General features: G+C 54.9%; 1 protein-coding gene across 1 annotated transcript in view; it reads right to left on the bottom strand.

The window, feature by feature from the left end:
• FGD3 (FYVE, RhoGEF and PH domain containing 3) overlaps positions 1-10,761 on the bottom strand; it is a 51,206-nt gene extending 40,445 nt beyond the window's left edge. The window contains exon 1 of the mRNA XM_059412039.1: positions 10,631-10,761. The gene's annotated coding sequence lies outside the window, so the exon portion shown is untranslated. The remainder of the gene's footprint in view (positions 1-10,630) is intronic.
• Positions 10,762-11,070: the final 309 nt, after the last annotated feature.

The following is an 11,070-nucleotide window of genomic DNA, read 5'->3' as shown; positions in this document are numbered from 1 at the left end:
ACACACACACACACACACACACACACACACACACACACACACACACACACGAACATACTTGGAATGAAGCCAGGTCTTAACTGTGAGCAGGACTCTAGAGCTTCCAGAAATGCACAGGTGGAACGCCCACGCCCTCGAGGCAGGCAGATGTCTCGGGCCTAAAAGCAGGAGAATCGCGTGCTCATCCAGGGGCCCCGTGAAAAAGATGAAAGCCAGAGCCGCGGACGGGAAGGAAATGTTTATAAGACATCTCTCTGACAAAGAACGTGTGCACAGAATATATAAAAATTCCTACAACTCAATAAAGAAAAAGACAATCCAATAAAAATAAATGGAGGAACAGACTAGACCAGGGACTTCAAAAGTTATCTGAAGGGATAGTGAGCTCCAAGGGAAGTGCTCCCGAGCCCCCGCATGAGGGAGATGTAAGGTACAACCTTGAGACACCACCACGCCTATCGCGCGCCAACAAGGACATGGGGCACGCAGGGGTCAGTGACCCAGTGCTGACAGGTGCAAAATTGTACAACTGCTTTAGAAAACCACCTGACATTTCCTCATGAAGTTAAGCACACACCTGCCTGCGAACCAGCAATTCCACACCTGTGGGTTCTCCCCAGGAGAAGAGAAAACATCTGTCCACATAGAAACCTGGTCATCAGTCTGTAGCAACCCGACTCATCATAACACAAAACTGAAAATGACCCAGATATCCTCCAACTGGAGAGTGATTGAGCAAAGTGTGCAACCATGTTCGTCCTACAGAAGGTTACTCAGCGACCGATGTACCAGGGACGTGGGTGAAGCTCACAAGGGAAGCCAGGTGCAACAGGTTGCTCTAGATGGGGTTAAAGAATGGGCAGAACTAGCACGGGAAGTTGGAACAGCACAACCTCTGTGGCCCTGGGGGCGGGAGTATCGGTTTGCTCCGGCTGCTGTAACAAAACTCCATAGAAACAATAGCAGAAATGCATCCTGGCCCCATCCTCAAGGCCAGAAGTCTGAGATCCAGGAGTGGGCAGGGCAGGTTTCCTTCAAGGCCTCTCACCTGACCTGGGCAACAGGCCACCTTCTCCCCAGGTCCTCATGAGGGCGTCCCTCGGTGTGTGTCTGTCCTCACCTCCTCTTCTTTTTTTTTTTTTTTAAGATTTTTTTTTTTTTTTTTTTTTTTGACAGAGAGAGAGACAGAGATCACAAGTAGGCAGAGAGGCAGGCAGAGAGAGGGGGGGGAGCAGGCTCCCCGCTGAGCAGAGAGCCCGATGCGGGGCTTGATCCCAGGAACCTGAGATCATGACCTGAGCCGAAGGCAGAGGCTTAACCCACTGAGCCACCAAGGCGCCCCCTCACCTCCTCTTCTTAGAAGGACGCCAGTCCCACTGGATCAGAGCCCACACCTATGACCTCATTTTAACTAATTTACCTCTTTAAGAGTTCCGTCTCTAAATGAGGTCACGTTCTGGGGCACTGAGGTTTAGGATTTCAGCATACGAATTTTGGGGAGATGCAATTTATCCCGTAACATCCCTGTCCTCGCTCATCAGAGTGCCGGATGTTTCAGCTATGCAGTAAGGCAAAGCGAGGAATGAAAATGCACGCAGAGCAAACGGAAGGAAGAGAAGTGTCCGTATTTGCAGATGACACGACTGTCTACAAAGTAAATCCCGAGAATCCACAAAAACACCACTAGAGTTAACAAGTGAATCTGGCAGTTCAGATATAAGATCAAAACTGCTTGAATGTTTAAAATGCAGACACCAAAAACTAAGAAACACAATGCCATTCACGCTAGAAAATTTAAAAAAAATTTTTTAAAAAGGAGCCTCAAATGTAAATCCAACAAAACATTTATTAAGCTCACATGCTGAAAACTTCAACACACTGATGAAATAAAGGTCCAAGAAAAGAAATATATTGTGTTCATGTTCATAGACTAACGATGTGACGGAAAGATTTGTGAGAGAAATGACCGAAAGATGTCATTTCTCTCACAAATGATCTATGAGCTTAATACCATTTCTGTCAAAGCCCCAGCAAGGCTTTTTGTGGATCTCAGACAAGCTCATTCCTGAATGTATGTGAAGAACAGAGGTCCCTGGGGATGGGAGGCAGCCTGACCAGGAGGGACCATGCCTCTGTCGCCCCAGCAAAGGGCATGGGGTGGTGCTGAGGGGACAGATCCAGGGGTGAACAGGACACAATGGGGACCCAGCAGGAGCCCACCAAGGGCAGGAGTGGTTACCAAAGGTGCAAAGAGAGGAAAAACAGCCTTTCCACGGATGGCATTGGGGCGATGGGACATCCCCAGGCAGCCAAGGAGCCCAACCTAGACCACATGCCCAACACGGACACCAGCTCAAAACGGATCATAGATTTAAATGTAAAATGTAAACCAGGAAACTTCAACAAGAAAAAATTAGGAAACAACTTGTGGGATCTGTGGGGTAGGGTTTTTAGATGGGACACCAAGAGCAAGAGCCACTCACAAGATAGTCGACAGACGCGAGCCAGTCCCGCAGTGAGGAGCTCCCCTCACACCTGCCGGGTGGGCAGACAGGAAGAAGGGCTACCCACCGGCCTCGTCCAGGATGCACTGAAATGGGGCCACTCAGACCCAGCACTCAGGTGGGACAGCCTCCCTGGGAAGAGCTGGGCGAGTACTTTTAGGACACGCTGGACCACCCCCGGACGCACAGGGGACCTGGCGTGTGTCCCCCAGAAGTACAGCCTGCGTTCACACAGAGACCCGCACACAGACATGCAGGGCAAACAACCCGATGGCCTTCGAGGGGTGCAGGACCCACCGTGGCACGGCCACATCCCAGACACAGTCGGCGCTGGAGAGGAAGGAGACGGACACCACCGTCTGGGTGAGTCGCCTAAGATGAACACCGACTGAAAAAGCCAGTTTGAAAACGTTCCGAATTCCACATGCTGAGCTTTCTTGAAATGACCCAAGTGTACTCACAGGGTGCAGGTCCGCCGCCCGCAGGGGCACGGGAGGGGACCCTGCCCTGCCCCCTGCAGACCTCCCCGCCCTGGCCGGGGCGCTACAGTTCTGGGCTATGCCACCCTCACCGTGTCCCCGCCGGAGAAGGCTGGGCAGAGGTACACCATCTCCGCGGGGTTCTCAGAGCTGCGTGTGAGCCTACAGTTAGTTGCTGCAAAGGAAAAAGCTTCATTAAATAAATAAATAAATAAATAAATAAATAAATAAAAGGCCGACAGAGTCCCTTGACTCTTACGAGAAGCAGTGAACTTTCCCGGGGAACCGGCAGTTCTGGGATCCTCCCCACAACCAGAAGCGGAAGCAGCAGAGACCCCAGGCCGCGGAGCTCCCCCACAAGACCCGCCCGCCTCTCTCTGTTCCCTCACTGGGCACACCCGGCTCTGGGGCGCAGGCTGGCCGTCCCCGCCCTCCGGCGCCCTCTGCTCCCCAACCTGCGCCATCTGGACCTGGCCTCGCTGCCCCCACATCCACACAGAAACAGAGCAAATGAGGAACAGCCTCAGGACCATTCCTTTGCCCCATTTCCAGAAGGGGAAGGTGTGTCTAAGGAGGTGAAGCAGGACCCGGCAGAGGACGCCACCAGGACGGTGGCCACTGGCACAGTGCGCAGTGCAGCAGGGGAGGGCGGTGCGCAGGGCGGGGGGCACACGGCAGCTGGAAGGGGCTCGGGTAGCTGGCGGGGGTGCGCAGGGCGGCAGGAGGTGAGCTGGCAGTGAGGGGGGCACAGGGCAGCGGTGGGGGGGCAGGGGCGCAGGGCAGCGAGAGGTGAGTAGGCAGCAGGGGGTTCAGAGTAAGGAGGGGCACGGGGCAAGTGGGGTGCAGAGCCTGGAGGGCCAGTGGGAGCCCTGGCCGTGAGAGTCCTGTTACCGACGAGGACACCAGGGTTCAGAGGTGCCAGAGCCTCATGCAGTTGGTCAGCGGCCATGCCGCACTGGCTCTGAAAGCACGTGGCACATGAGGACCAAGGAGCTGCCCGCTCCTGGCTCTCAGGTCAGTGGGGTACTGGGGGCACTGGGCAGGTCAGGGTGGGACAGTGTCCAGTGCTGACATCTTCTCCACAAGCTGGGCAAGAGCCGGGCAGGAGGCAGGGTGGGACCCCACGGGCTTTGGATGGGGGCCCCGGGACTGCCCCTGAACTGCCAGCCCCAGACAAGAGCCAGGGAAGGAGCAGGGACCCGCTGCGCACGGCCTCAGACCCATGACCTTCCAGCTCTGGGCCCTGAGCTTCTGGGGGTGTTCGCTTTCCTCTCCATGCTTCTCGGTACTATACACATTTTTACAAAGAACATTTATTATATTTGCAATTGGGAGAAAAGTCGACTTATTTTAAAATAAGAGGATAACATCTCCTCCATAGCTCATCTGAGATTCCAAGCTTCTCGCAACTGCCTCAGAGCCAGCTGTCTCCATGTCTGTTTATATATGGAAAATTTAATTTCTACTTAGCTGTCCTACATTTCTCTGCGGGGGGAAATGTGGTTAAGAAACCCAAAAGGAAAGGACACGGAGTGTAATTTTGCTTTCTGAAAACACACTTTTGCAAAAAGTTCTCTAGTTTCCTTTAAACTGAAACTGGATTCTGTTCAAAGACCGAAAACCTTCCCTAGGTTGGGCACCGCCTTGAATGTTGCCATGGGTCGAGCAGCTCCGAGGACGGCCGGGTGACCCAGATGACCGCAGACAGCCCTCCGTGCCACACCTGGCTTGGGGTGTGTCAGATGCCAGCGTGAGAGCAGGGAGGGTCCCACGGGGGAGCACTCACGGTACCTCCTTATTTAAGCAAAACAAAAGCAGAACTTCTCTAAAAATACTTGATGGCTTAGTCACAGCACCTGAAAGCAGCCTTTGGGGTTTGCCTTGGCAGAGCCCCAGTGACCTCTGACCCTGAGACAGGGTGGTGTCTGACAGCTTTGCCCACAGAGTAGGACAGTTACAGGGGACCTTGGGAACCGGACATCGGCCTCAAGTGGAAGTGATCCCTGACCTGTAACCACTCTGACGCCAGCCACAGAGGGGGATGCTGGGTCTGTGGCTTTTTTTCCACCCTGTAAGAAAAAATTCACTGTGGTCCACCTTGTTTTAAGGACAGCATTGCTTACAAATGCAAGGTTTGTAGCAATCCTGCCTGGACCCAGTCTGCTGGCGCCATTTTTCCAACAGCATTTGCTCACATCATGTCTCTGTGTCGCTTTTTGGGAACTCTTAAAATATTTCAAACGTGATTCTTATTATCACATTTGTTACGGTGATCTGTGATCGGTGATCTTCCATGTCACCGCTGTAATCTGGGGCCACCGCAGCTGTGCCATATAAGACGGGGAACTCAACCGATGTCGTGTGTGCTCTGACCGCTCCACGGACGGGCCCTTCCCCCATCTCTCTCCTTCTCCTCGGGCCTCCCTATTCCCAGCTGATAACCCTACCAGGGCCTCTAAGTGTTCACGTGAAAGGAAGAGTCGCACATGTCTCACTTTCCATCGAAACTAGAAATGATTCAGCTGTGTGAGGAAGGTCTGTTGACACCCAAGACAGGCCAAAAGCTAGGCCTCTTGTGCCAAAAAGTAGGCCCCGTTATGACTGCAAAGGAAACGTTCTCGAAGGACATCGCCAGTGCTACCCTAGTGAACACATAAGAGAATGAAACAGCCTCCCTGCTGACATGCTGTGAGTCTGACCGGTCTGGAGGGAAGCTCAAACCAGCCACGACATTCCCTTCGCCCAAAGCCTCCCCCGGAGCAAGGCCCCGACTCTTCAGTTCTGTGCAGGCTGAGGAGCTGAGGAAGCTGTGGAAGTCAAGTTGGGAGCTGGCGGAAGTCAGCGGGGGGGAGGCAAGAAGCGTCTCTGTAACGGACAAGCGCAAGGTGAAGCGGCGAGCGCCGATGGAGAAGCCGTAGCAAGGGATCCCGTGCATCCGGCTGAGACAATTCACGAAGGTGCTCACACAAAGCAACAGGTTTTCAATACGGACGCAGCAGTCTTCCATTGGAAGATGCCACCTAGGACTTTCATGGTGAGAAAGACATCAATGCCTGGCTTCAAAAGTTCCAAGGACAGGCTGACTTTCTCCAGAGAGGCTGACGCAGCTGGTGACTTGAAGCGGAAGCCAGTGCCCATTGCTCATTCTGAAAAGCAGCCCTTAGCAACCACGCTAATCTCCTCCGCCTATGCTCTTTCAACGGAACAACAGAGCCTGGCGGACAGCACAGCTATTTACCATACGGTTGATGGAATATTTTAAGCCCACTCTTGAGACTTACTGCTCAGGAAAAAAAAGGTTGCTTGCAAAATATTACTGCTACATGGCATTGCACCTGGTCACCCAAGGTTCTGATGGAGAGGAATAAGATTAATGTTGTTTTAGGGGCACCTGGGTGGCTGCCTTCGGCTCAGGTCATGCTCCAGGGTCCTGGGATCGAGTCCCGCATCGGGCTCTCTGCTCAGTGGGGAGCCTGCTTCCCCCTCTCTCTCTGCCTGCCTCTCTGCCTACTTGTGATCTCTGTCTGTCAAATAAATAAATAAATAAAATATTTTAAAAAAAAAAAGATTAATGCTGCTTTCATGCCTGCTAACACAACATTCACCCTGCAGTCCATGAATCAAGAGGTAATGCTGACTTGCAAGTCTTGTTCTTTAAGAAATACCTTTAGTAAGACTCTAGCGGCCATAGATACTGAATTCTCAGATGGATCTGGGCAGAATCAGTCAAAAACATTCAGGAAAGGATTCACCATTAATATTCATGACTCATGGGAAGAGCTCAAACTATCAAACTCAACAGGAATTTAGAAGAAGTTGATACCAGCCCTCATGGGTGGCTTTGAGGGGTTCAAGATTGCGGTGGAGGAAGTCACTGCAGATGTGGGGAAACAGCAGGAGAAGCAGGATCAGAAGTGCGGCCTGAAGACAGGACTGAACTGCTAGAATCCCGTGATCAGACTTGAACAGACGAGGACTTGCTTCTTATGGATGAGAAAAGAAAGTGGTTTCTTGAGATGGAATCTACACCTGGTGAAGATGCCATGAAGACTGTGGAAATGACAGCAGAGGATTTAGAATATCACAGGCACGTAGCTGTAATGCAGCAGCAGGGTTAGAGAGGATGGACTCCAGTTTTGAAAGAAGTTCTACTGGGCGCCTGGTGGCTCAGTCGGTTACACGTCTGCTTTCAGCTGAGGTCATGATCCCAGAGTCCTGGAATCGAGCCCTGCATCGGTCTCCCTGCTCGGAGGGGAGTCTGCTTCTCCCTCTGCCCCTTCCACTCTCTCTCTCTCTTTTGTGTCAAATAAAAAAATAAAATCTTCAAAAAAAAAAATGAAGTTCTACTGTTGGTAAAATGCTATCAAACGGCTTCACAGGCTACAGAGAAATCATTCTCGAAAGAAGAGTCAATCCATGCGGCAAGCTTCAGGGTTGTCTTATTTTCAGAAATGGCCACAGCGGGTACCACCCTGATGGGTCCGCAGATCAACATCAGGCAAGACCCTCCACAAGCAAAAAGATCATGACTCCCCGAAAGCTCAGATGATGGTTAGTAGTTTTCAACAACAGAGTGTTTCTAATTTAAGTACCAACATTGTTTCTTTTCTTTTTTGAACAAAGTTTCTTTAGACACACCTGGCGGCAGACTTCACAGGCTACATGCACTATAGACATAACTTCCGCATGCTCGCTTGACTCGCCTACTGCAATCTTCCCTTATGGAAGCCGTCCAGAAGCAAACCCTGGGTTTCTCCCAGGTCGGCCTGGAGCAGTACAAGATGCGCCCCGCCCTCTCCCATTAGGCGTTAGCTCAGTGTTAGCTCCCAAGTGATCAGAGGTATAGACTCCACAGCCCTGCTTCTTCCAGGCCAGGAAGGGTGGGAATCTGATTGCTGCAGCCCCAGCACAGCGAGAAAGGGGGAGGAGGGGAAGGGAAGGGGGAGGGGCTTACTGGAAATTAATTACTGGGAAACAAAAGGCCACTCTCATTTATCAGGTCTGTCGGCAGCAACCTCATTCTAAAAGCCCCAGCTGGAGCTCTAAAAACCCATGGGGATTCCCTCCAATGCAAAGGCCTCCTTGTGGCTCACCTCCCTGCTAGGCTGTTCCCGCAGGGGACCCAAGGGACAGAGGGACGGCTGGAGGATAGCCCTTCAGGGGCTGAGCAGCCCCAGCAGAGCAGGAGCCGGGCTGGGCCTGGGGTGTGCAACTCTGGGCTGACGGCCACGGCTGCCACCTGGAATGGACGCGCCCTTCCCGTGTCCCAGGGCGGGGCAGGGCAGCTCTGTCCTTGAGCTGTCCCCAGGTCACTTAGGGGTTCCTGACCACAGACTACCCTGCCCTCCCCCCCACCCCCGGGCTCCTCAGTTCTGCTCACAGGCTCCCACACCTCACAAGGGCTGATCTGGAGCTGAGGAGGGGGCTCCTCTAACACAACAGGGAAGAGACAGCCCACATCCAGAACCCCCATGGCCCTCAGTCCCAGACTCCCACCTGGGGACTTCACCAGCCACCCACAAGTTCTGCCTGGCAATACACAGCTCTCCCTTATATTCACCTGCTTCTCTATTCCTGCATACTTGAGCTGAACCAGGTCCCTTCTGGAACAAGGCAGCGAAGAGGTAGGGAGGGAGGTATATAAAAAGGAAGTCAGTGGGTCAGTAGGTGGTTTAGGAGAGCTCGGTGCCGGCTGGTCAGTTAGTGGAGTGCGACTGGGGATTTGAACTCTGGCTATAGGTGCAGGAGCCTCAGGCGAGCAGGCAGGAGGGTGGATCCACCGCCCTGGGCTGCAGCACTGGGTCTGGGGCCTGGCAGCAGTGCCCGGGGGATGAGACACCCTCAGTCCCTCTGGAGCAGATCGCTGCCCACACAGGTGCCCAGCCTCTCATTGGACACACCGCCCCCTGTGCACACTCACATGCACCCACACAGACACAGACAGGGAGGGTCATGGGTCACACTGGCCCCTGTGCACACTCACGTGTACACATATGCACACACGAACATACACAGACGGCAGGAGGCCCGAGTGGGCTGGGACTACTGAGCTATGGGCGTGCCCCAGCCCCGTCTGTTCAAGGGTCTCTCACATGCAGCGTGAAGGAGCCCCACGTGTGGTGGGGGCCCCTCACCACACGTCCGGGGGAAAGTGGGAGACCCCAGACTGGCCCCAAGCTGTGGGGTTGAGGTAGAACTGGTGTCCACGAGCTTTGGGAGGTGTCCCTGTTGCCCCGGCAGCCACTGCAGTCGGACGGGGACGCACAGCACAGAGGACACCCTTTGGCTCCTTTCACCCCCAGCAAGCCCCACTGGACAGCTGGGGACACGGTCCCGTGTCCTGCCTGGAGCCCCCAGACATATATGAGCCGCTCTATTCCCTGTGCCCAGAGCAGGGCGAGGCCCCACCAGGGGCAGGCTGAGGTCACAGAGCAAGACCACCAAGAAGGAGCCCTCATGACCACTGTGGTGCGGATGAGAACACAGGCTCCAGCCCTGCTCTGCCCGAGGGAGTCTCTGCACCCAGCCCAGAGGAGGCCCTGTGTCCAAAGCCAGCAGCCCCAGCCGCCCCACCGGCTGGAACCCCCGCAGAGACACGCTCCACTTTCTGCACAAACTCTGAGGCTCGGTGTGTGTCCTGTGGTAGTTTGCAATGGACTCTGAGTGCGCGTCCGCACACTCGTTCTGTTCACTCGACACCAACCTGGGATGTCGCCCTAGTCATCTAGTGTCCTGATCCGTACCACCAAAGAGCCAGGGACAGCCTGGCATCCCCAGGGACTTGGGAACGCACACTACTCTGGTGCCCTGGCCACGCTAGGCTGATTTTCCTAATGAAAGCAAGAGAGAGAGAAAGGAAATCGCTGGGAAATTAAATGCACATCAGCAAGGCGACACCCTGTTTGCTCCCAACTGTGTGACATTCTGGAGAAAGCCTGGGGTCCGTGGCTGCCGGGGCATGAGGGCTCCGAGGGAAGTAAATACAGACGCGTGTCATGAGGCCTCTGTCCCAAGCCCAGGACACGCCCACAGGAGTGACTCCGATACGGTGTGGGTTCTGGGTGATGATGCAGGTCGGGGCAGGCTCGCCACCTGTGACAAGTGTCCCTCCGAAGAGGGTGCTGCCAGCCCCAGAGACGGCAGCGTGGCTCCGGGGCGCATGGGAAATCTGTACTTCCCTCCACTTCCAGAGCTGTGAATGGAAAACTGCTCTCCAAAATTGTTCTAAAAAAAGACAATCCAGCATTTGAAATGGGGTCTGCGTTCCTGAGGCAACCTCAGGCAACGGCATTTCTAAAGCCCACACCGGGCTCTCCTCCCGCCTGTTTCAAAAGGTGTGGGAAGAGCAGTGTGGGGAAACCCAGACACCGCAGGTCGGGGGACAGCTCCAACCCCACGCCTCAGTCCAGCCAACATCCTGGACGACTCCCGGCAGACGCGGACCTGGGCGCTGAGGGGTGATGGGGACCCCGCCTGCAACCGGGAAGCCTCCTCCTGAAATCACACAGAGGCGTGCTGTCCTGCCTGCCCGCCCCTCCCCCTCCTCGGGGACGCACAGTGCCCGAGGAACCCGGGAAGTGACCCCCCAGGGCTGTAGCTCCACCTGAACCGGGGAAGCCTGGCTTCTCCAGACCCCAACGTACTCACCGCTTCCCTGGGAAAGCACGCAAACAGGCAGAGCCAGGATCCTGGGGCTGGAGGAGACCCTGCCACCCCTGCCACCCCGCTGATCTGGGCAGTCCAGGGTGAGGCCTCCGGTGGCACCAGCGGGGGCGGGACACACCGGCCCTGCCTCCAGCTCAGACCTCCCTCAGGCGGGGCGGTGCCTGCAGGCAGCCCCTTTCTTCTCTAGCCCCGACAAAGCCCCAGGCTCCCCAGCCCGCTGGAGGGCGGGGAGCAGCCCGGATGCCCACCGTCCCCATGGCAACAAGGCTGGGCTAGGCGGCAGGCGCCCTGGGACCGGAGCCTAGGGTCCTGATGGCCATGGGTGGAAGAGGAGCCCAGGCCAGCTGGGAGAGGGTGCAGATTGGTCTCGACACTCTGCCCCCCACACTCCCACTTCCAGACTTTTCAGAAGGTCCTGACCT

Source organism: Mustela nigripes, chromosome 9 (assembly GCF_022355385.1).
Source record: "Mustela nigripes isolate SB6536 chromosome 9, MUSNIG.SB6536, whole genome shotgun sequence".
NCBI classification, from domain to species: Eukaryota; Metazoa; Chordata; class Mammalia; order Carnivora; family Mustelidae; genus Mustela; species Mustela nigripes.
Note: the sequence above shows the minus strand (reverse complement) of the source record. Positions and strands in the feature narration are given on the sequence as shown.